Source organism: Kogia breviceps, chromosome 10, assembly GCF_026419965.1.
Source record: "Kogia breviceps isolate mKogBre1 chromosome 10, mKogBre1 haplotype 1, whole genome shotgun sequence".
Taxonomy (NCBI): domain Eukaryota; kingdom Metazoa; phylum Chordata; class Mammalia; order Artiodactyla; family Physeteridae; genus Kogia; species Kogia breviceps.
The window spans coordinates 86,427,417-86,449,378 of record NC_081319.1 but is presented as its reverse complement, the minus strand read 5'-3'; the positions used below and the strand labels follow the sequence as shown (position 1 = coordinate 86,449,378).

The following is a 21,962-nucleotide window of genomic DNA, read 5'->3' as shown; positions in this document are numbered from 1 at the left end:
ATGAATGACCTGGTATGGTCCATTACAGTGAGGGTTTTAGATTACTACATCTGCACCAGGGCCTGAAAGTCACCATTTCTACCGTCTCCCAGATGAGTGACGTCTACCCTACTGTTACGTGGACCGTGCAGTGTGAGGCGAGGCTACTGAATTAGTGATCTAGTTTCAGTGGGTGTGCTTTCAAGTCCTGCACTTTCATATGTTTACAGCTATTTTCCACACCCATTACTTAATCTGGAGTTGTTTCTACTTATTTGCCTTTAGTCAAATCTAATCCAAAACAGATAAAAGAACAAGGAAAAAATTCTAATATAAATTAGAGTAGTGTAAATCAAGTAGTGTTATAACCGTTTCCTCTTTTCTTTTTAGTTTATTTTTACTGGAGTATAGTTGCTTTACAATGTTGTGTCTGTTTCCGCTGTTCAGCAAAGTGAATCAGTGATACGTACACACATATCCCCTCTTGTTTAGATTTCCTTCCCATTTAGGTCACCACGAGCATTGAGTAGAGTTCCCTGTGCTATGTGGTAGGTTCTCATTAGTTATCTCTTTTATACATAGCCGTGTAGATATGTCAGTCCCAATCTCCCAATTCATCTCACTCCCCCTTCCCCCCTTGGTATCCATAACTTTGTTCCCTACATCTCTGTCTCTGTTTCTACCTTGCAAGTAAGTTCATCTGTACCGGAAAATGAATGACCGTTTATCTCTGTGGCTTCATTTGGCAATTTTAAAAGAAATTAACTGATTTCGTGCAATCTTGTGATAATACTCAGTGCATGTGCCCTTTTTCAGGACATCTGGTAGGGTCAGGATTGGCCACGTTGGGGGCCACTCGTTGACTGCTTTTCAATAAACTTCTAATCAAATTATTGGAAAATAATAAATCATCATTTATGCTGCCAACTCGATATCAGGGAAAAAACGGACTCCAATCCTGCTAGCTGGGAAGTACTGTCTCTCTTCTCTGTTTCCTGCAACCTTGTGACCGACCCAAGTTTGAGTTGCTGAGAGCAGGAGTTTTCGGCTTTGCTCTTTGTCAGATGTGCTGATGCGGAGCTGTCCTATCACGGATTTCTCACAGAGAATTCGAGGAAAGACCATGTTTTTGCTGCTGAGCACCTCCCTGATCCTTGAGGTGAAAGCTGGGAAGTGCACAAATACAGTGACGAAGGTCAGGTGAAGTGAGGAGAAAAATAAAGTACAGGCTAGTACGTCAGCTGTTGCACAGATTGACGTCGCTCAAAGCACAGGCGCTCCAGGCCAGTGTGAGTGACCCTGGATAAGAAGTTGACTGACTGACGACTCCCACCTCAACCTGCTCGGCAGGCACAAAGTCCGGTCCCATGAATTCCCAAACACTACTCCTTTTGTCCCTCCCTCCTGGGGCACAGCCCACCCCGCCCCCGCTCAGCAGTCTCCTCCGGGCAAGCACGCCCTCTCGGAAGTTTGGGGGTCTTCAGGGCTCTGTGTGCTGTGTCCTGGGTCCTACGATGAGCAAGAGAGATGGAAATGAAAGTCACAGGGTACCGTCGGGTAGTTCCTTGTAATCACATGCCCTAGGAGCCTGAGGTTACCCTGCCTGATGTGGGAGAAGGAATTTGGACTCTGCTTTCGAGTTACGTTTGGTTATGAGTCGTAGAGTGCCTATATTCTTATTTTAACACGTTTTTAAAAAGGAGGGAAAGCAAAGTGCGTGAGTGACAATATACTGAAAGAGAAATACTCAAAATTATTAGACTTGGGGAGCACCAAGGAAATGCCGTTTTATGGGACTTGTAAAACCCCCCGTGCGTGTGACGTTTCCGTGGTGTAGTGGTCAGCACGTTCGCCTTACACGCGAAAGGTCCCTGGTTCGAAACCAGGCGGAAACAGTACTCTGCCCAGGCTTTTGCCACTTTACCCACAACTACAACGACTACCTTGCTGCCCTCTCCAAGGTGCCGACCTCACAACAAAGGGTTTCCAACCTATCCTCACAGCAGCAGTGCTCAGACCTACATCTTGTTCAAGTACTTACTGCCTTTTACCATTTCTGTAGGTTCCTCGGACTCCAACACCTTTTACAATGTGTGAATTATGAGTATGTCCTTCCAGTCTGTGCCTAGTGTTTTTCTCTCCGAATGGACTTTTGAAGAAAAACGTGTTCAGTTTTTTGGGGGGTGGGGTGGGTGCAGTGTAGCAATCTTTCTTGTATGCTTAGTGCTTGTATGTCCTGTCTAACATACAGTTGCTCATCCCAAAGGCATGGAGTATTTTGTTAAATTTTCTTTAACAGACTTTACTGTTTTCACTTTCACTGTATAGGCAAATGATTTGAAATGCAAGCAAATGGCCAGGAAGCAGCTGAGGTATGCTTACCGCAATTAGAAATGAATAAGTGAATGAATGCCATCAGACAAACAAGGATGTAAAACAAACGAACGAAAAACAAAAGGTGATGTTTCCACATGTCTTCCATCTCTGGCATTTTCTTTTTTCCTTGCCAGAAATATTTTCAAAAATCTTCAGTATAAAACGTGTGTGTGGAGAAGGTGGAAAGCAATGGAGGAGGGGGTGGAGGAAATGAATCAGAAACGTTTCCCGTCCCCAGAGACTACACGGAGATTTTGTGTCCGGCAGAGGCCGTTGCTTGACCTCACTGTCCTTTCCCCTTTCTCCTAGTTCCCGGGGTCCGCGTTCGTACCCCCGTCAATACCCTCAGGGACTCGGGCTGCAGTCCGCCTTCATCCGGGTCTCTCTGCTCAGGTGTTTCCACAACGCGGTCAAGGCCAAGCCGCCCCTTCTCCGGAAGCCCAGGCCGCGCGCCGGGATCCGTAGGCCGACTCGCCTCAGCCACCTAGGCTTGCCTGGGAGGGGTGGCCGCTCGCTGCCACGAGTTGTCCTTTGGGCGCAGAGACCCGTCGCTTGCGTGGGTCCCAAAGGCAGTTGCCTTTAGGCACAGAACAGTTCCCGCCGGGCTCGGAGAGGGCTTAGGGTGGGTTGACCGGCGTGTGTGTTTTAGAGACGAGTCTGCGGACAGACGTACGCGGAATGGCGCGCGGAGGCCCTCGCAGGCAGCGTGTCGAGGCCGGCAGGGGCTCCTCTCGGCCACTTCAGGGGCTCGGCATCCCGCTCAACTCAAGGTGCGTGCCCGGCGGGCGGAGGTGGTCCGCGTTGCCACCGGGAAGCCCGCCTCTTCCCGGAGTCAGGACCGTGAACAGCGCACTCTGGATTTGCCGGGCTGTGTGAGGGATTTCTCAGAAGAGAGGAAGGACAGGGGGAAATGTTCTGATAGTATATTGAGCTGGTGGTGTGTGTGTTTTAGGCACCGATTTTTTTAATTTACAAAAACACATGAAGTACCGCATACAGTATTTCTACTTGATGGTTACGGAAGAAATGTTCACACATTAAGGTGTGGGGAAGTGGTTATGGCTTACATACGATTTAACTAAAACTTAACCCTGACTAGAGCAGCCTGTTTTGCGACCTATTAAACATACCTTTTACATCTGCTTTAACCATTAAACAAACAAACAAACAAACAAAAACATACCGTTACATCTGCTTTCACCATTTAACTTTTACCCTTACCAGAAGTAAAAATGTCTGTTGTAAAGAGGAAGAGTAAACGCCTCCCTTCCTGGGACGCCAGTGCCAGTAGTACTTCCTCTCTACAGGTACCCTGGCTCTTGTCCCTCGTGGACTAAGGGGAGTCACATGATCTGAATGCCTGGGAATTTTCTCAAATGTTTGGGGGAATTTTAGCTGGCTTTTGCTTAGATTAGGTCAGACTAGTTCTCAGATTCTGTGAACTTTGAGAGGACAAAAGTATGACAGACAGAAAGCAGTGCTTCTAAGAGAGTTGCCTATCACCTAAACATCTGATGGCTATTTTATTATGCGGCCCTGAAGATTATGGCCTGAAACCCTCTCCATGGCCACTCCTATGTCTTCAGCTTCATTTCGTACCTCACTGCCCCCTCTCTCCCAACCACACTGTCCTACCTGCCAGCAGTTCCTCCTGTTTCCCAGGGATGTGTGCACCTACTGTTCGTTCTACCTCAAATACTTTCTCTATCCCTAGTGAACATTTCCTCGACCTTGAAACTTGACCTCCACCATTACTCCTTCAGATAAAACTTTCTAAGTAAATCTTCAGATTCCTGTTAGCACCGTACACCTCTCTTTTATTGCAAAAGCCAGTTAGGTGAAAGATGGCAAAGCTGGGATGAGAAAGCATTGCACTCTGGATTCCAAGTTTGTGCCGTCAAGAACATAACCATACCGTGTCTCTCTCTCTCAACATCCAAGATCCTTCTCTCGAGGCAGTTGTACATTTTGAGGCGTCTCTTTTGCCCAATTTGAAAACTAAAATGAACATACAACCAAATTGTCGAAAAAGAGCATGTCTGTCTGTTTGAAATGTATGTGGTGTTAAGTCAGTTCCTAAATTCCCACATTCTATGTCAAATTTGATTTCTGGAATGTGTGTACCTTTACGGAGTGACTGAATTCTTGCCTCTTTTTGCCTTTACCGTTGACTTTTGCCTGCTTTTATCCGATGCATGGTTTGTCACAGAATTTGCCCATGATTCTCCCTCTTAGTGAGGCTTACTCTTTTAACAGTGAGAGGAAAAGATGTGATTCTTACAGCCGAATGCATTTCCAAACCAAATAAATGTGCACTATGTTACAACACTTAATTAAAGAGAATACAGGGCAGTCATTAGTCACCCACGCACACATCATCAGGGTCCAATAGAAGTACGTAAGAATACGTGACGCGGGTGGAAGCATGGCAGATTAACAGATTGATTGCAAAAATTAGCAAAGAGCACTCGCAGGCGAAAACTTGCTTTCAGGGAATGACATTCTTGCTATCACGTGTGGAATGTTCTAAGGGTTACAATTCTTATGATTTCAAACATAGAAATTGAAAACAACGTTGTATTATATACACTCACCGCAAATTACATGAATCTGTCGGAGTCAACGGTGTTGCGGTTATTTCTATCCTCATTCCGGAACCAGCGACTTCGGAGGTCTCATTTAGTTAAATAGGCATACTTGAGACCCGCTCTCGCGGGGGGGCCAGTGGCGCAATGGATAACGCGTCTGACTACGGATCAGAAGAGTCTAGGTTCGACTCCTGGCTGGCTCGGAACCCTTTTGGCACCCAATCGCCTTGCAGTTGACACGCCGACCAATTCTTCAAACTTTCTCGGATCACAATGAGGTGCTGCGAAAAGCTCCCTCACCTTCCTTCTTGTTGCCCCACGGGGCAATCAATCCCGCCTCTTGTGCAACTCGGAAGGACCCTTCAAAGGCGATCACAGGAACGTTCACAATCTCACGTTTTCTGGTTTCAATCTCATACCGCAAATAGGGAGAAAGGTTCAACCTCACACGGCAAGTATGGAGAAAGGATCACACAGAGACACCTATACACAGATTCAAGTCAAAGAGGCTTTAAGAAAAAAGAAGAGGAGGACGAAGAACAAGAAGAAAGAAAGAAACATTGTGGATCTACGAGTGTCTTCACCAATATTAGCCTCACTGGGTTACCCCTCGACCCCTTCCGAATAGAAAGACAAGAGACTTTGACTGAGGCAATGGTAAATCCAGAAAGGCCGGGCTTGTGCAGACCGGATATCGGAGCTGGTCCTGACCACCACGCACTCAAGATTCCAGGCCGCAGCTTGCTTCCGAGCACCGCGACTTCCGCAAGAGCGCTGGTTCCACAGTTCCAAAATGAGGGGGCGTAACGTGAGTGACGTGCTGGGGTTTTTTTGTTGTTGTTTTTTCCCCTTTCTTTAAGTAATCTGTGCCTTGCAAGTCTCAATTAGAGACGTGTAACCACCGTGGGTGGTGAGGAGTAAAAGCACCACCCGTGGCCCGTACGGGGATCGAACCCGCGACCTTGGCGTTATTAGCACCACGCTCTAACCAACTGAGCTAACCGGCCGCGACACGACGGTCACCTTTTCGTTGAAACTTTTAACCACCATTACCCGCAGTACCTCTTCGGGCAAAGACAAACGTTTACTTTTCACGGTCCTCGGATACCTAGCTGCTCCCTGTGTAACCCACCGAAGATCTGCTCTGCCCTCTACACAGAAAGCCAAACTCGGACAGCAGCCCTTTGTCCAAAAGGAAGCCTTGGGTTGCACGGCGCCAAGCAAGGGACTGCGAGACAAGTCTCACGTCCACTCCGCCTTCGTCTTTGACATACGGGTGTTTTTAAAGGGGAAGAACAAAGAAGCTGGCATTGACCACCATTTCGGAATCATTGCTTCAGGAGTCAGGATGTTTCCGGTTTACCATTCTCTGGCCAGGTCGTCCACGGCTCGGGGATCTCTTAGCTCAACTTGCCCTACAGAAACAAACTGACTTTGGACGTTAGTGATGATATCTATAACAGCAATTTTACTACATTAACGATGCTATCAACAACAGCAATTTTAGTCTGACTCTGGTTGATTAGTGCTCAATTGGCACAGAATGGAGGTCAGAGGGGACAAGAAAGGACGGCCTGGCAGACCAGTGGGCATTTTCCCCTCTCCGTCCCTCGGTTTCTGTCGGTCAAACACTGCCCCGGCACAGAATGGGCAGCTACCAGAGTTCAAGGGCACCGAATCCCGGTTACTCTTCTGCGATCATGTTCTGGCACCTAAGAGATGGTGATCACAGAACTTCCTAACCCACAATAGGACAAAATCGAGCAATTTTCAGAAATCTGCTGTACCCGGACGCTGCCTAAAATGTCTGTCCTGCCTTTGGAAAGGAATTCTTCGCTTAAGGGTAGTATTTGCCTGGTGTGACTCATTGACTTTAGTATTATTGGTTTTAATACAGAAGCGCAGTAACCCCGATCATTTCCTGGAAGAGAGAAGCAATTCAACGTGGCCGAACCTGGGCTAGGCAGAAAGTCCCTTCTCTCTTAGACGCACCGGGGGGGGCGGGGGGGGGGAGTTGGGAGCGGGGGTGGGGGGGGGCGGGGGGAATAAGCACAAGCAGGGGAAGCTCAGTTTCCATAGTGTAGTGGTTATCACGTTCGCCTCACACGCGAAAGGTCCCCGGTTCGAAACCGGGCGGAAACATCTCACCTCTCCGGAGTCTGCTTTCTTGAAGCATCCTCCTGAACCTCTCAGGAACCTTCCGAGAAATCAGGTAGGTGAGGCGGCTCCCGAACACCGACCAAGTCTCACCCGGAAACCTGGGGGACTCCGCGAGCATCGACAATCGGAGCCGTCTGAACATCCTTCAGGCACCATATTCCATCTTGTATGACAGAGCCTGCACTCACTCCTAGTTCAGGGGCAGACTGCCAGCCATGTACACAACAGCACATACTTCCATGGATTCCCCCGCCCGTTGGCCGCAGCTTCCTCCAGAAACGTCGGCTTCCTCTTTCACGTCCAGGAGTACGACTGAAAACCAGTGTGCCTTCTTTCCGTTTGGTTTTCTTTGAAGAGAAAGCGTCTCATTCTGTTTATTAAGGGTGGAAAGCAACAACAACCACCAAATTCTCCTGAGAGAAGCTACACTTGGAACTTAACCTTTTAAAGGGGTTCAGGGGTGGGGGCGGGGAGGGAGAGAGGGCTCAAGAGGAACGAAAGAAGAGAATAAGGACCCGTTGCGCGGCGGCCGGTTAGCTCAGTTGGTTAGAGCGTGGTGCTAATAACGCCAAGGTCGCGGGTTCGACCCCCGTACTGGCCACTCTCTTCGAGCCCGTCCGCAGGGCCTCTCCCCTGCCGACTCTCTTGGGGTGAGTCTTGCTTCTTAACCTACCCGCAAGCAGAGAGTGCTGTCTACAATCACTCGCTCCAAGTCCACCTCCCTCGCGTACCCTTTATCCACTCCTTACCCAGCTCGGCTCTCGGCCTACTACAACTTCAACATTCTTCCTGGCAGGCAGTGTTCTCTTTCCTCCGGGACCAGTCCGCAGCGGACAGAGAGACGTGCAGGGCCGGAGGACACAAGAGTGGGAGCTCGACCTAACACGAAAAATGGGCGGGGAAAACTGGAAAAGATTACTGGCAACCTTTGGTTACAAGCTTATTCGCTTTTAAATTCTCTTTCCAAAGTACTTGCGCAATCAACGTCCTTTCTCAAATCCTCAAGAGATACAAAATAAAGAGGCGTTCTTCAAAGGTCGTTCTTTCCACGTCTCTGACGACTCTTTCAGAGAAACGGACAGCCGACATTGCCCTGTGAGGAAGGACCACTCCAGGTGGACTGGTTCAGGATACTTCCTCTTCCCTCCATGTCGGCAGCACTTTGAGCAAGAAACACAAAACACAGACTTTTCCTTTCCTTTCCTTTCCTTTCCTTTCCTTTCCTTTCCTTTCCTTTCCTTTCCTTTCCTTTCCTTTCCTTTCCTTTCCTTTCCTTTCCTTTCCTTTCCTTTCCCTTCCTTTCCTTTCTTTTGTTTTCTAAGGACAGGAATCGAATCTGGATGCCTTAGACAGACGTGCATCTCATATCGTTGCTTCTGACTTGAAAGGACAGTTCAGTATCATGGTCACTTCTCTGATCTTTGTGGGAAGTCCTTCCCCAGCCTTGTACAGTTTCCCTACCTGCGTGCGCTGACCAGTGCTAAGCTCCACGTGGAGTGCGTTCTGGAGGTTTCTCTTACGGCTCTCTCCTTTCAGCTACTCTGTCCTGCCAGCTTTAGCTGCCTTGGTCACCTGGACTATCCGCCCTGTCACTTCAACTCAGGGAGTTCACCAGCCTCCTCCTGGGTTCCTGTTCCTTGCACTGGGGCCTGGAAACTCTCTCAAGGCAGTGAGAACTAGGCTGCAATCCTAGATCTCACCTCATTCCCAGAAAAATCGCTCATTCCTTTATTTCTGTCAGGGAGTACCATCCTTCTTTGCCTGATGTTTGGTGTCTTGAAAACTGTTTCGTCTATTTTGTCAGGTTTTGCTTCTCTCAAGCAGGAGGGTGTATCTGATCCTTGAGATTCCGTCTTAGCTGGAAACAGGACTTTCTGGCCTTTGGAGGACGAAGGGGGAAAGCTGAGGCCTCTTCGGTGTGTGCTGCGGGTTGCAGGCTCCGGCTGAGCAGAGGGGGGCGGGCTGCTTAGTGCAGCGGCCTGTCTCAGGGCAGTTGGCCTTGCCTTTCTGGGAAACGTGGGGCCTCATGTTGCGTGTGGCAAGCAGTGTGCACAGGTATTGCACTGGGGCTCCAGGCTGCAACTGGGCCAACCTGTCTGGAGGGCTCAGGCTACAGGCCTCAGCGCCGGTCAGATGGTCTCCTCTGGTGTGTGAGTGTGATGTGATGTGTGTGTGTGTGTGTGTGTGTGTGTGTGTGTGTTGGGGGCCGGTGAGGGGGGCGGGGTTTGGGCCTGGGCTGTTTGCGGGAGAGGAGAGCTCTTGTGTGAGAGCAGCGCTGAGTCCAGGAGTGCTGAGGGGCCGATGCCGCCAAAACGGGCATTCGGATCTCTGTCCGGCTGGCAGGCTGAAGGTGGGAGTTTTCTGATGAGGGGGTGGGAGCCTTGGAGGGCGTGGGATCCGGGCACTCCTTCCTTACCGCCGCCCCGCTGTCGCCCGCGCGGCATCGGAACACCTACGTGCTCCGTCAGTGCCTCACCGTGGGTGAATTCCGGTCGTCCTCTTGGTGGCCTGGTGATGACTGCCACTTAGCACAGCCTCAGAGGCTGAGATTGGATGAATCAGTGGGACCCGCCCAGCACCTGAGTCCACCGGGACGACCCCGCTCCGTCCTTCCTTCCCTTGCTGCCTCTAGTCCCCTTTCTTCCTCTCTCTCTCCCCCCACACACCCCCGTCTCTCCTTTCCATTAGGTTACTACTTCTCTGTGGTACCCTTTTCCCAATACTTTATTGAAGTATATTTTTAAATGAAAAGAGTTTATGTGTAGTTTGAGCTGATAAACTTTACCGATGTATCCTACTCCCATGTGACCACCACCCAGATGGAGACTGAGAACATTCCCATTAGCCCAGAAAATCGCCTTATGCCCCCTTACCAGTCAATATTGCATCCTGCAAGCTAATTGCTGTCTGATTTCTAGCACCAGACAGTTTGCCTGCTCTTGAACTTCAAAGAAGTGGAATCATATGGCATATCCTATTGTGAGGCATTTGGGGGGTCCAGCATGATATTTTTGAGAGTGAGCTGAGTCCTTACACGTGCAATAAGTCACAGAACTTTGTTCCTCTTATTGCTGGGAAGTTTATTCTTTCGATTTTATGAACAAACCAAAATCTATCTGTATATACAAGGACGCATGACAGAGCTCATGATGTTCATAGTGGGAAAAAAGGAGGTGGGCGGGACGGCCTGTCAGCAGAGTGGCGCAGCGGGAGCGTGCTGGGCCCATAACCCAGAGGTCGATGGATCGAAACCATCCTCTGCTAAGCTTCCTTCTTCTAACGCCCAGTTCTTTTCGCCTGGATCGCAGGCACAACATAGCACGAAGAAATGTCGTCAACTTACAGAGGCACCTTCTTCTTCAACTACCTCTAGAATCCATTGCCACCCCCTACCTAATCATTGTAAACCAGTTAGCGTTTTCCTTTCCCCTCCTTTTCCTTTTGCCAGTTGGCGGGGGTGGGGGGGGGGACGGGGGTGGGGAACACAATCCACCCTCCTCACTCATTTCAAAAGAGAGGCGAATCTCTAGCCCTTCTCACTAGAGAACAGTTTGAAAAATTTACCGTTCATTTCCAATGGATCAGTATCATTTCTTCCAGGAAATAAAATACACACTTCACTCCAGTTAGGGCTTTATGTTTTCTTTACACTCGAAAGAAAAACATTTTTTCTTGATTTCTGCCCGATGACTATGCTGCACTTTTACTTGGGCGCCAGTCTCCTACCCTTGGTCGCCTCTTTTTTTCGCTCCTACTCATGATTTATCAAATTTAGATCAAGTTAATGCGAATGTTTTGTGAATCCTTTTTGAAAGCAATACATGTTCCAATTACCATGAAGACACCGTTCGCGTGCACCCTATGGGGAAAACAGAAGCAAAGGAGTTAAATGTGAAATGGCAGGAGAAAATGAAATGACCGTGTTAAAATAAAAATATCTGTGCATCACTATCTAACTGTCAAGCTCACACATGGAAGTATGTGAAACACACACATGGAAGTCTTAGGAAAAAAAATTTTTCCCCTTTTTTGAGGAAAACTTTTTAGTGAAAGTACTCTTTAATGAGTCCTTACATTATGACAAGGAAGTATAAATTCCTCCAAACAGGAAGCACCCTAAATAATGAGAATTTTAAAAATTCAAATGGAAAAATAGAAAGAAGGTGAAGGTGGGGGTAGAGGGACCTGTTCTCTTCCTTCGACTGGTTGCTTTGAAGGTGTTCTTATTTGGATGTCCGCTAAACCAACACTCTTCAACTTATTTTGCCTGCTTACCCTCTAAATTGTTCAGAGGAGGGAATAGCCAGGTTCTGACCAAAACTCTGGGTCCTTTGGCTCTGCAACTTGTGCCACCATGTGATGGAAGGGAGGGTTTATGCCTTCAAGACACCTTTCCTATGGGTCCCCAAGAGGTCGAGGCCACATCACTTCCTTGTGTGAGATGTGATGAGATAAGCAGTAAATCACGCTCTAAGAGTAGAGAGCAATTGCACTCAGCCCGCCAAGCAAGAACACTCGAGTATCTGGGAAGGACATGAAATACCTGACCAAAGAGAGTGGGAGGTGGGAGGAACTGAAGCAGGAATGCTGCACGCGCTGCTTTTGGCGTTTGTACCAGGAACTTTGCCTGCTCTGGAAAAGCGGGCAATTGAACTGAATTATAGACTTCGTCCCTGGTGACGGCGGAGTTTACTCCACGCGACCCCGACATTTCCTAGCGAGGATTCCCTGAGGGCTTTGCTGGGCGCACTGCTCGGCTTTCTCTGCGGTTCCTGGTCTGGCCCAGAGCTCGGACCCTCTTCTGCCTATTCGGAAAGAGCGGTCGTCCTAGCAATTGCTGGGGTCGTTTAGTTTTGGAGAGAGCCCGGGATGGAAGAGGAGAGGAGAAAAGAAATGTGAACAGGAAAACTCAGCTCTAGTGTTTAAGGAAGATGGAAGAAGCGAGAGCACTGTGACCCAGAGCAACTCAGCTACAGCGTTGCTACTCTGGAGATGGCCAGATCCAGTAGGAGACAGTGAAACATGAAAGTTGTGCAATGCACAATTCTCTTGTCAAGATAGATAAAACATTTTGCTAAAATGTATCTTCCTGATCGCGCGCTGACTCCCGATGGATGTGAACGGATTCTACTTTCACATTCCCTTGCAAATCATGCCATTCTATTACTTTTTTTTTCTGTTACTTTTTATACAACATTTTACTGTGGCACATTACTTCAGGGGTAAAATTATTCCCTGTTGACAAGAAAAAAACAAATGGGAATATTGGTGTCTCCAATGTCTCACCTGTAAACAAGACACAGGCCTGCATCTCCTTTGTGTATTTTATACAATTTCACAGAAGAGAAAGTGACAAATTCTTCATCTACTTCCAACTATGAACACTACAGTTTTAACGAAAGGGAACATACATATATACCACAGAAAGTTAGTGCTTTAATATTTTTACACTTATTCAGACTCGTAAAAAAATTATTCTCCTTGACTCTGTCAAATAGAAATCCATCTTTTGTAAAAATAATTTTTATGTAGTTACTAGACCCCTGCTCACTATCACTCCTACATATTGCCACCGTTTGTTAAATTTAGATGAACAGTGGAAATGTATTGAAGATTCTACTTTGAATAATGCACCTTAAATAATCATAAAAGCACCTTTTGTAAGCCACACACTTATTCAAAACTAATGGTCTTTCTGCTAATTTTCACTGAATTCTTCTTATTCCAGCCATCAGAAGTTTTCATCCACAAATGCATGAATTGATGGGAGAAAATATTACCTGCCTTTTCACTAATAGATGTCTTACCAATACAATTCTACTTTACATATATAACAACTGCCTTATCAAAATTAGCTATTAATATCTTTTACTGAATGCTCTTACTAAATGTGAAGGTAATTCAAGTGAGAAAAAAAACACTTAAACACAGATTTATGGTCACTGGAAATTACTGACATTTAGATTCCATTTAATGTAAATAAATACTTTCTATTGCATAGTGGCATGATTGGGTAATTGAGCATAAAAGTACATAGTATTAGGATAAAGTTCTGTGGCAGAAATGGAATGAGAATATGTTTGTGAGAGAAAACATATTCTCGAAATTTTTTCAACTGTAAAACCTCAGTAAGAAGGGCTTTTCAACGGATGAGGAAGGGAGCGGGGGAAGAGGAAGAGAAGGAGGAGCAGAGGGAGACGGGGAGGAGAGCTGTAAGACCAAGCTGAGATCTGAGGAATGTGTAGAGAATGAAGACAGGTGAAGGGAGGGCAGAGGCAGGGACTAGAGTGTTGCTGGTGAAGAATGAGAAGATTATGGAGCTTGGGGAGAATAGAAAAATGTTATCTTGACTGGAAGGCAATGCGAGTACTGAGGAAGGATGACAATTAAGGCTGGAGACAAGAGCAGGTTAAAAGATGATCAAAGTGTGAAAGGCTCCCAGGAGGAAGAGGGAAAGAACGGGTTCTGTGTGAAAATTCTCTTAAAATGACTGCACTTTAAAGAATGGTACTGTACAGAAAGATGAAAAAGTAAGGCTTTGCCAAAAGCAAGACTTTTAAAAGGTATTCAAAAACAACTTACGCTGTAGGACGAGGTGGCCGAGTGGTTAAGGCGATGGACTGCTAATCCGTTGTGCTGTGCATGCATGGGTTCGAATCCCATCCTCGTCGGCCTTTCTTCTTTCCAGTGGTGGGGACTGTGACAGCTACTCTTTTATCTATCTTGACAAGAGAATTGTGCATTGCACAACTTTCATGTTTCACTGTCTCCTACTGGATCTGGCCATCTCCAGAGTAGCAACGCTGTAGCTGAGTTGCTCTGGGTCACAGTGCTCTCGCTTCTTCCATCTTCCTTAAACACTAGAGCTGAGTTTTCCTGTTCACATTTCTTTTCTCCTCTCCTCTTCCATCCCGGGCTCTCTCCAAAACTAAACGACCCCAGCAATTGCTAGGACGACCGCTCTTTCCGAATAGGCAGAAGAGGGTCCGAGCTCTGGGCCAGACCAGGAACCGCAGAGAAAGCCGAGCAGTGCGCCCAGCAAAGCCCTCAGGGAATCCTCGCTAGGAAATGTCGGGGTCGCGTGGAGTAAACTCCGCCGTCACCAGGGACGAAGTCTATAATTCAGTTCAATTGCCCGCTTTTCCAGAGCAGGCAAAGTTCCTGGTACAAATGCCAAAAGCAGCGCGTGCAGCATTCCTGCTTCAGTTCCTCCCACCTCCCACTCTCTTTGGTCAGGTATTTCATGTCCTTCCCAGATACTCGAGTGTTCTTGCTTGGCGGGCTGAGTGCAATTGCTCTCTACTCTTAGAGCGTGATTTACTGCTTATCTCATCACATCTCACACAAGGAAGTGATGTGGCCTCGACCTCTTGGGGACCCATAGGAAAGGTGTCTTGAAGGCATAAATCCTCCCTTCCATCACATGGTGGCACAAGTTGCAGAGCCAAAGGACCCAGAGTTTTGGTCAGAACCTGGCTATTCCCTCCTCTGAACAATTTAGAGGGTAAGCAGGCAAAATAAGTTGAAGAGTGTTGGTTTAGCGGACATCCAAATAAGAACACCTTCAAAGCAACCAGTCGAAGGAAGAGAACAGGTCCCTCTACCCCCACCTTCACCTTCTTTCTATTTTTCCATTTGAATTTTTAAAATTCTCATTATTTAGGGTGCTTCCTGTTTGGAGGAATTTATACTTCCTTGTCATAATGTAAGGACTCATTAAAGAGTACTTTCACTAAAAAGTTTTCCTCAAAAAAGGGGAAAAATTTTTTTTCCTAAGACTTCCATGTGTATGTTTCACATACTTCCATGTGTGAGCTTGACAGTTAGATAGTGATGCACAGATATTTTTATTTTAACACGGTCATTTCATTTTCTCCTGCCATTTCACATTTAACTCCTTTGCTTCTGTTTTCCCCATAGGGTGCACGCGAACGGTGTCTTCATGGTAATTGGAACATGTATTGCTTTCAAAAAGGATTCACAAAACATTCGCATTAACTTGATCTAAATTTGATAAATCATGAGTAGGAGCGAAAAAAAGAGGCGACCAAGGGTAGGAGACTGGCGCCCAAGTAAAAGTGCAGCATAGTCATCGGGCAGAAATCAAGAAAAAATGTTTTTCTTTCGAGTGTAAAGAAAACATAAAGCCCTAACTGGAGTGAAGTGTGTATTTTATTTCCTGGAAGAAATGATACTGATCCATTGGAAATGAACGGTAAATTTTTCAAACTGTTCTCTAGTGAGAAGGGCTAGAGATTCGCCTCTCTTTTGAAATGAGTGAGGAGGGTGGATTGTGTTCCCCACCCCCGTCCCCCCCCCCACCCCCGCCAACTGGCAAAAGGAAAAGGAGGGGAAAGGAAAACGCTAACTGGTTTACAATGATTAGGTAGGGGGTGGCAATGGATTCTAGAGGTAGTTGAAGAAGAAGGTGCCTCTGTAAGTTGACGACATTTCTTCGTGCTATGTTGTGCCTGCGATCCAGGCGAAAAGAACTGGGCGTTAGAAGAAGGAAGCTTAGCAGAGGATGGTTTCGATCCATCGACCTCTGGGTTATGGGCCCAGCACGCTCCCGCTGCGCCACTCTGCTGACAGGCCGTCCCGCCCACCTCCTTTTTTCCCACTATGAACATCATGAGCTCTGTCATGCGTCCTTGTATATACAGATAGATTTTGGTTTGTTCATAAAATCGAAAGAATAAACTTCCCAGCAATAAGAGGAACAAAGTTCTGTGACTTATTGCACGTGTAAGGACTCAGCTCACTCTCAAAAATATCATGCTGGACCCCCCAAATGCCTCACAATAGGATATGCCATATGATTCCACTTCTTTGAAGTTCAAGAGCAGGCAAACTGTCTGGTGCTAGAAATCAGACAGCAATTAGCTTGCAGGATGCAATATTGACTGGTAAGGGGGCATAAGGCGATTTTCTGGGCTAATGGGAATGTTCTCAGTCTCCATCTGGGTGGTGGTCACATGGGAGTAGGATACATCGGTAAAGTTTATCAGCTCAAACTACACATAAACTCTTTTCATTTAAAAATATACTTCAATAAAGTATTGGGAAAAGGGTACCACAGAGAAGTAGTAACCTAATGGAAAGGAGAGACGGGGGTGTGTGGGGGGAGAGAGAGAGGAAGAAAGGGGACTAGAGGCAGCAAGGGAAGGAAGGACGGAGCGGGGTCGTCCCGGTGGACTCAGGTGCTGGGCGGGTCCCACTGATTCATCCAATCTCAGCCTCTGAGGCTGTGCTAAGTGGCAGTCATCACCAGGCCACCAAGAGGACGACCGGAATTCACCCACGGTGAGGCACTGACGGAGCACGTAGGTGTTCCGATGCCGCGCGGGCGACAGCGGGGCGGCGGTAAGGAAGGAGTGCCCGGATCCCACGCCCTCCAAGGCTCCCACCCCCTCATCAGAAAACTCCCACCTTCAGCCTGCCAGCCGGACAGAGATCCGAATGCCCGTTTTGGCGGCATCGGCCCCTCAGCACTCCTGGACTCAGCGCTGCTCTCACACAAGAGCTCTCCTCTCCCGCAAACAGCCCAGGCCCAAACCCCGCCCCCCTCACCGGCCCCCAACACACACACACACACACACACACACACACACACATCACATCACACTCACACACCAGAGGAGACCATCTGACCGGCGCTGAGGCCTGTAGCCTGAGCCCTCCAGACAGGTTGGCCCAGTTGCAGCCTGGAGCCCCAGTGCAATACCTGTGCACACTGCTTGCCACACGCAACATGAGGCCCCACGTTTCCCAGAAAGGCAAGGCCAACTGCCCTGAGACAGGCCGCTGCACTAAGCAGCCCGCCCCCCTCTGCTCAGCCGGAGCCTGCAACCCGCAGCACACACCGAAGAGGCCTCAGCTTTCCCCCTTCGTCCTCCAAAGGCCAGAAAGTCCTGTTTCCAGCTAAGACGGAATCTCAAGGATCAGATACACCCTCCTGCTTGAGAGAAGCAAAACCTGACAAAATAGACGAAACAGTTTTCAAGACACCAAACATCAGGCAAAGAAGGATGGTACTCCCTGACAGAAATAAAGGAATGAGCGATTTTTCTGGGAATGAGGTGAGATCTAGGATTGCAGCCTAGTTCTCACTGCCTTGAGAGAGTTTCCAGGCCCCAGTGCAAGGAACAGGAACCCAGGAGGAGGCTGGTGAACTCCCTGAGTTGAAGTGACAGGGCGGATAGTCCAGGTGACCAAGGCAGCTAAAGCTGGCAGGACAGAGTAGCTGAAAGGAGAGAGCCGTAAGAGAAACCTCCAGAACGCACTCCACGTGGAGCTTAGCACTGGTCAGCGCACGCAGGTAGGGAAACTGTACAAGGCTGGGGAAGGACTTCCCACAAAGATCAGAGAAGTGACCATGATACTGAACTGTCCTTTCAAGTCAGAAGCAACGATATGAGATGCACGTCTGTCTAAGGCATCCAGATTCGATTCCTGTCCTTAGAAAACAAAAGAAAGGAAAGGAAGGGAAAGGAAAGGAAAGGAAAGGAAAGGAAAGGAAAGGAAAGGAAAGGAAAGGAAAGGAAAGGAAAGGAAAGGAAAGGAAAGGAAAGGAAAGGAAAGGAAAGGAAAGGAAAAGTCTGTGTTTTGTGTTTCTTGCTCAAAGTGCTGCCGACATGGAGGGAAGAGGAAGTATCCTGAACCAGTCCACCTGGAGTGGTCCTTCCTCACAGGGCAATGTCGGCTGTCCGTTTCTCTGAAAGAGTCGTCAGAGACGTGGAAAGAACGACCTTTGAAGAACGCCTCTTTATTTTGTATCTCTTGAGGATTTGAGAAAGGACGTTGATTGCGCAAGTACTTTGGAAAGAGAATTTAAAAGCGAATAAGCTTGTAACCAAAGGTTGCCAGTAATCTTTTCCAGTTTTCCCCGCCCATTTTTCGTGTTAGGTCGAGCTCCCACTCTTGTGTCCTCCGGCCCTGCACGTCTCTCTGTCCGCTGCGGACTGGTCCCGGAGGAAAGAGAACACTGCCTGCCAGGAAGAATGTTGAAGTTGTAGTAGGCCGAGAGCCGAGCTGGGTAAGGAGTGGATAAAGGGTACGCGAGGGAGGTGGACTTGGAGCGAGTGATTGTAGACAGCACTCTCTGCTTGCGGGTAGGTTAAGAAGCAAGACTCACCCCAAGAGAGTCGGCAGGGGAGAGGCCCTGCGGACGGGCTCGAAGAGAGTGGCCAGTACGGGGGTCGAACCCGCGACCTTGGCGTTATTAGCACCACGCTCTAACCAACTGAGCTAACCGGCCGCCGCGCAACGGGTCCTTATTCTCTTCTTTCGTTCCTCTTGAGCCCTCTCTCCCTCCCCGCCCCCACCCCTGAACCCCTTTAAAAGGTTAAGTTCCAAGTGTAGCTTCTCTCAGGAGAATTTGGTGGTTGTTGTTGCTTTCCACCCTTAATAAACAGAATGAGACGCTTTCTCTTCAAAGAAAACCAAACGGAAAGAAGGCACACTGGTTTTCAGTCGTACTCCTGGACGTGAAAGAGGAAGCCGACGTTTCTGGAGGAAGCTGCGGCCAACGGGCGGGGGAATCCATGGAAGTATGTGCTGTTGTGTACATGGCTGGCAGTCTGCCCCTGAACTAGGAGTGAGTGCAGGCTCTGTCATACAAGATGGAATATGGTGCCTGAAGGATGTTCAGACGGCTCCGATTGTCGATGCTCGCGGAGTCCCCCAGGTTTCCGGGTGAGACTTGGTCGGTGTTCGGGAGCCGCCTCACCTACCTGATTTCTCGGAAGGTTCCTGAGAGGTTCAGGAGGATGCTTCAAGAAAGCAGACTCCGGAGAGGTGAGATGTTTCCGCCCGGTTTCGAACCGGGGACCTTTCGCGTGTGAGGCGAACGTGATAACCACTACACTATGGAAACTGAGCTTCCCCTGCTTGTGCTTATTCCCCCCGCCCCCCCCCCACCCCCGCTCCCAACTCCCCCCCCCCGCCCCCCCCGGTGCGTCTAAGAGAGAAGGGACTTTCTGCCTAGCCCAGGTTCGGCCACGTTGAATTGCTTCTCTCTTCCAGGAAATGATCGGGGTTACTGCGCTTCTGTATTAAAACCAATAATACTAAAGTCAATGAGTCACACCAGGCAAATACTACCCTTAAGCGAAGAATTCCTTTCCAAAGGCAGGACAGACATTTTAGGCAGCGTCCGGGTACAGCAGATTTCTGAAAATTGCTCGATTTTGTCCTATTGTGGGTTAGGAAGTTCTGTGATCACCATCTCTTAGGTGCCAGAACATGATCGCAGAAGAGTAACCGGGATTCGGTGCCCTTGAACTCTGGTAGCTGCCCATTCTGTGCCGGGGCAGTGTTTGACCGACAGAAACCGAGGGACGGAGAGGGGAAAATGCCCACTGGTCTGCCAGGCCGTCCTTTCTTGTCCCCTCTGACCTCCATTCTGTGCCAATTGAGCACTAATCAACCAGAGTCAGACTAAAATTGCTGTTGTTGATAGCATCGTTAATGTAGTAAAATTGCTGTTATAGATATCATCACTAACGTCCAAAGTCAGTTTGTTTCTGTAGGGCAAGTTGAGCTAAGAGATCCCCGAGCCGTGGACGACCTGGCCAGAGAATGGTAAACCGGAAACATCCTGACTCCTGAAGCAATGATTCCGAAATGGTGGTCAATGCCAGCTTCTTTGTTCTTCCCCTTTAAAAACACCCGTATGTCAAAGACGAAGGCGGAGTGGACGTGAGACTTGTCTCGCAGTCCCTTGCTTGGCGCCGTGCAACCCAAGGCTTCCTTTTGGACAAAGGGCTGCTGTCCGAGTTTGGCTTTCTGTGTAGAGGGCAGAGCAGATCTTCGGTGGGTTACACAGGGAGCAGCTAGGTATCCGAGGACCGTGAAAAGTAAACGTTTGTCTTTGCCCGAAGAGGTACTGCGGGTAATGGTGGTTAAAAGTTTCAACGAAAAGGTGACCGTCGTGTCGCGGCCGGTTAGCTCAGTTGGTTAGAGCGTGGTGCTAATAACGCCAAGGTCGCGGGTTCGATCCCCGTACGGGCCACGGGTGGTGCTTTTACTCCTCACCACCCACGGTGGTTACACGTCTCTAATTGAGACTTGCAAGGCACAGATTACTTAAAGAAAGGGGAAAAAACAACAACAAAAAAACCCCAGCACGTCACTCACGTTACGCCCCCTCATTTTGGAACTGTGGAACCAGCGCTCTTGCGGAAGTCGCGGTGCTCGGAAGCAAGCTGCGGCCTGGAATCTTGAGTGCGTGGTGGTCAGGACCAGCTCCGATATCCGGTCTGCACAAGCCCGGCCTTTCTGGATTTACCATTGCCTCAGTCAAAGTCTCTTGTCTTTCTATTCGGAAGGGGTCGAGGGGTAACCCAGTGAGGCTAATATTGGTGAAGACACTCGTAGATCCACAATGTTTCTTTCTTTCTTCTTGTTCTTCGTCCTCCTCTTCTTTTTTCTTAAAGCCTCTTTGACTTGAATCTGTGTATAGGTGTCTCTGTGTGATCCTTTCTCCATACTTGCCGTGTGAGGTTGAACCTTTCTCCCTATTTGCGGTATGAGATTGAAACCAGAAAACGTGAGATTGTGAACGTTCCTGTGATCGCCTTTGAAGGGTCCTTCCGAGTTGCACAAGAGGCGGGATTGATTGCCCCGTGGGGCAACAAGAAGGAAGGTGAGGGAGCTTTTCGCAGCACCTCATTGTGATCCGAGAAAGTTTGAAGAATTGGTCGGCGTGTCAACTGCAAGGCGATTGGGTGCCAAAAGGGTTCCGAGCCAGCCAGGAGTCGAACCTAGACTCTTCTGATCCGTAGTCAGACGCGTTATCCATTGCGCCACTGGCCCCCCCGCGAGAGCGGGTCTCAAGTATGCCTATTTAACTAAATGAGACCTCCGAAGTCGCTGGTTCCGGAATGAGGATAGAAATAACCGCAACACCGTTGACTCCGACAGATTCATGTAATTTGCGGTGAGTGTATATAATACAACGTTGTTTTCAATTTCTATGTTTGAAATCATAAGAATTGTAACCCTTAGAACATTCCACACGTGATAGCAAGAATGTCATTCCCTGAAAGCAAGTTTTCGCCTGCGAGTGCTCTTTGCTAATTTTTGCAATCAATCTGTTAATCTGCCATGCTTCCACCCGCGTCACGTATTCTTACGTACTTCTATTGGACCCTGATGATGTGTGCGTGGGTGACTAATGACTGCCCTGTATTCTCTTTAATTAAGTGTTGTAACATAGTGCACATTTATTTGGTTTGGAAATGCATTCGGCTGTAAGAATCACATCTTTTCCTCTCACTGTTAAAAGAGTAAGCCTCACTAAGAGGGAGAATCATGGGCAAATTCTGTGACAAACCATGCATCGGATAAAAGCAGGCAAAAGTCAACGGTAAAGGCAAAAAGAGGCAAGAATTCAGTCACTCCGTAAAGGTACACACATTCCAGAAATCAAATTTGACATAGAATGTGGGAATTTAGGAACTGACTTAACACCACATACATTTCAAACAGACAGACATGCTCTTTTTCGACAATTTGGTTGTATGTTCATTTTAGTTTTCAAATTGGGCAAAAGAGACGCCTCAAAATGTACAACTGCCTCGAGAGAAGGATCTTGGATGTTGAGAGAGAGAGACACGGTATGGTTATGTTCTTGACGGCACAAACTTGGAATCCAGAGTGCAATGCTTTCTCATCCCAGCTTTGCCATCTTTCACCTAACTGGCTTTTGCAATAAAAGAGAGGTGTACGGTGCTAACAGGAATCTGAAGATTTACTTAGAAAGTTTTATCTGAAGGAGTAATGGTGGAGGTCAAGTTTCAAGGTCGAGGAAATGTTCACTAGGGATAGAGAAAGTATTTGAGGTAGAACGAACAGTAG

The 21,962-nt window shown here is 48.0% G+C and overlaps 12 non-coding genes across 12 annotated transcripts; 7 read left to right on the top strand and 5 right to left on the bottom strand.

Annotated features, from left to right (window-relative positions):
* Positions 1–1,801: 1,801 nt before the first annotated feature.
* Positions 1,802–1,874, top strand: TRNAV-UAC (transfer RNA valine (anticodon UAC)). The gene has a single exon. It is a non-coding gene; the product is annotated as a tRNA-Val (tRNA).
* Positions 1,875–5,073: 3,199 nt separating this feature from the next.
* On the top strand, positions 5,074–5,146 carry TRNAR-ACG (transfer RNA arginine (anticodon ACG)). The gene has a single exon. It is a non-coding gene; the product is annotated as a tRNA-Arg (tRNA).
* Positions 5,147–5,876: 730 nt separating this feature from the next.
* On the bottom strand, positions 5,877–5,950 carry TRNAI-AAU (transfer RNA isoleucine (anticodon AAU)). The gene has a single exon. It is a non-coding gene; the product is annotated as a tRNA-Ile (tRNA).
* A 1,062-nt stretch (positions 5,951–7,012) lies between these two features.
* TRNAV-CAC (transfer RNA valine (anticodon CAC)) lies at positions 7,013–7,085 on the top strand. Its single transcript has one exon. It is a non-coding gene; the product is annotated as a tRNA-Val (tRNA).
* A 545-nt stretch (positions 7,086–7,630) lies between these two features.
* Positions 7,631–7,704, top strand: TRNAI-AAU (transfer RNA isoleucine (anticodon AAU)). Its single transcript has one exon. It is a non-coding gene; the product is annotated as a tRNA-Ile (tRNA).
* Positions 7,705–10,295: 2,591 nt separating this feature from the next.
* On the top strand, positions 10,296–10,367 carry TRNAM-CAU (transfer RNA methionine (anticodon CAU)). The gene has a single exon. It is a non-coding gene; the product is annotated as a tRNA-Met (tRNA).
* A 3,325-nt stretch (positions 10,368–13,692) lies between these two features.
* On the top strand, positions 13,693–13,774 carry TRNAS-GCU (transfer RNA serine (anticodon GCU)). The gene has a single exon. It is a non-coding gene; the product is annotated as a tRNA-Ser (tRNA).
* A 1,844-nt stretch (positions 13,775–15,618) lies between these two features.
* On the bottom strand, positions 15,619–15,690 carry TRNAM-CAU (transfer RNA methionine (anticodon CAU)). The gene has a single exon. It is a non-coding gene; the product is annotated as a tRNA-Met (tRNA).
* Positions 15,691–18,286: 2,596 nt separating this feature from the next.
* Positions 18,287–18,360, bottom strand: TRNAI-AAU (transfer RNA isoleucine (anticodon AAU)). The gene has a single exon. It is a non-coding gene; the product is annotated as a tRNA-Ile (tRNA).
* Positions 18,361–18,905: 545 nt separating this feature from the next.
* Positions 18,906–18,978, bottom strand: TRNAV-CAC (transfer RNA valine (anticodon CAC)). The gene has a single exon. It is a non-coding gene; the product is annotated as a tRNA-Val (tRNA).
* A 1,063-nt stretch (positions 18,979–20,041) lies between these two features.
* On the top strand, positions 20,042–20,115 carry TRNAI-AAU (transfer RNA isoleucine (anticodon AAU)). Its single transcript has one exon. It is a non-coding gene; the product is annotated as a tRNA-Ile (tRNA).
* A 730-nt stretch (positions 20,116–20,845) lies between these two features.
* Positions 20,846–20,918, bottom strand: TRNAR-ACG (transfer RNA arginine (anticodon ACG)). Its single transcript has one exon. It is a non-coding gene; the product is annotated as a tRNA-Arg (tRNA).
* Positions 20,919–21,962: the final 1,044 nt, after the last annotated feature.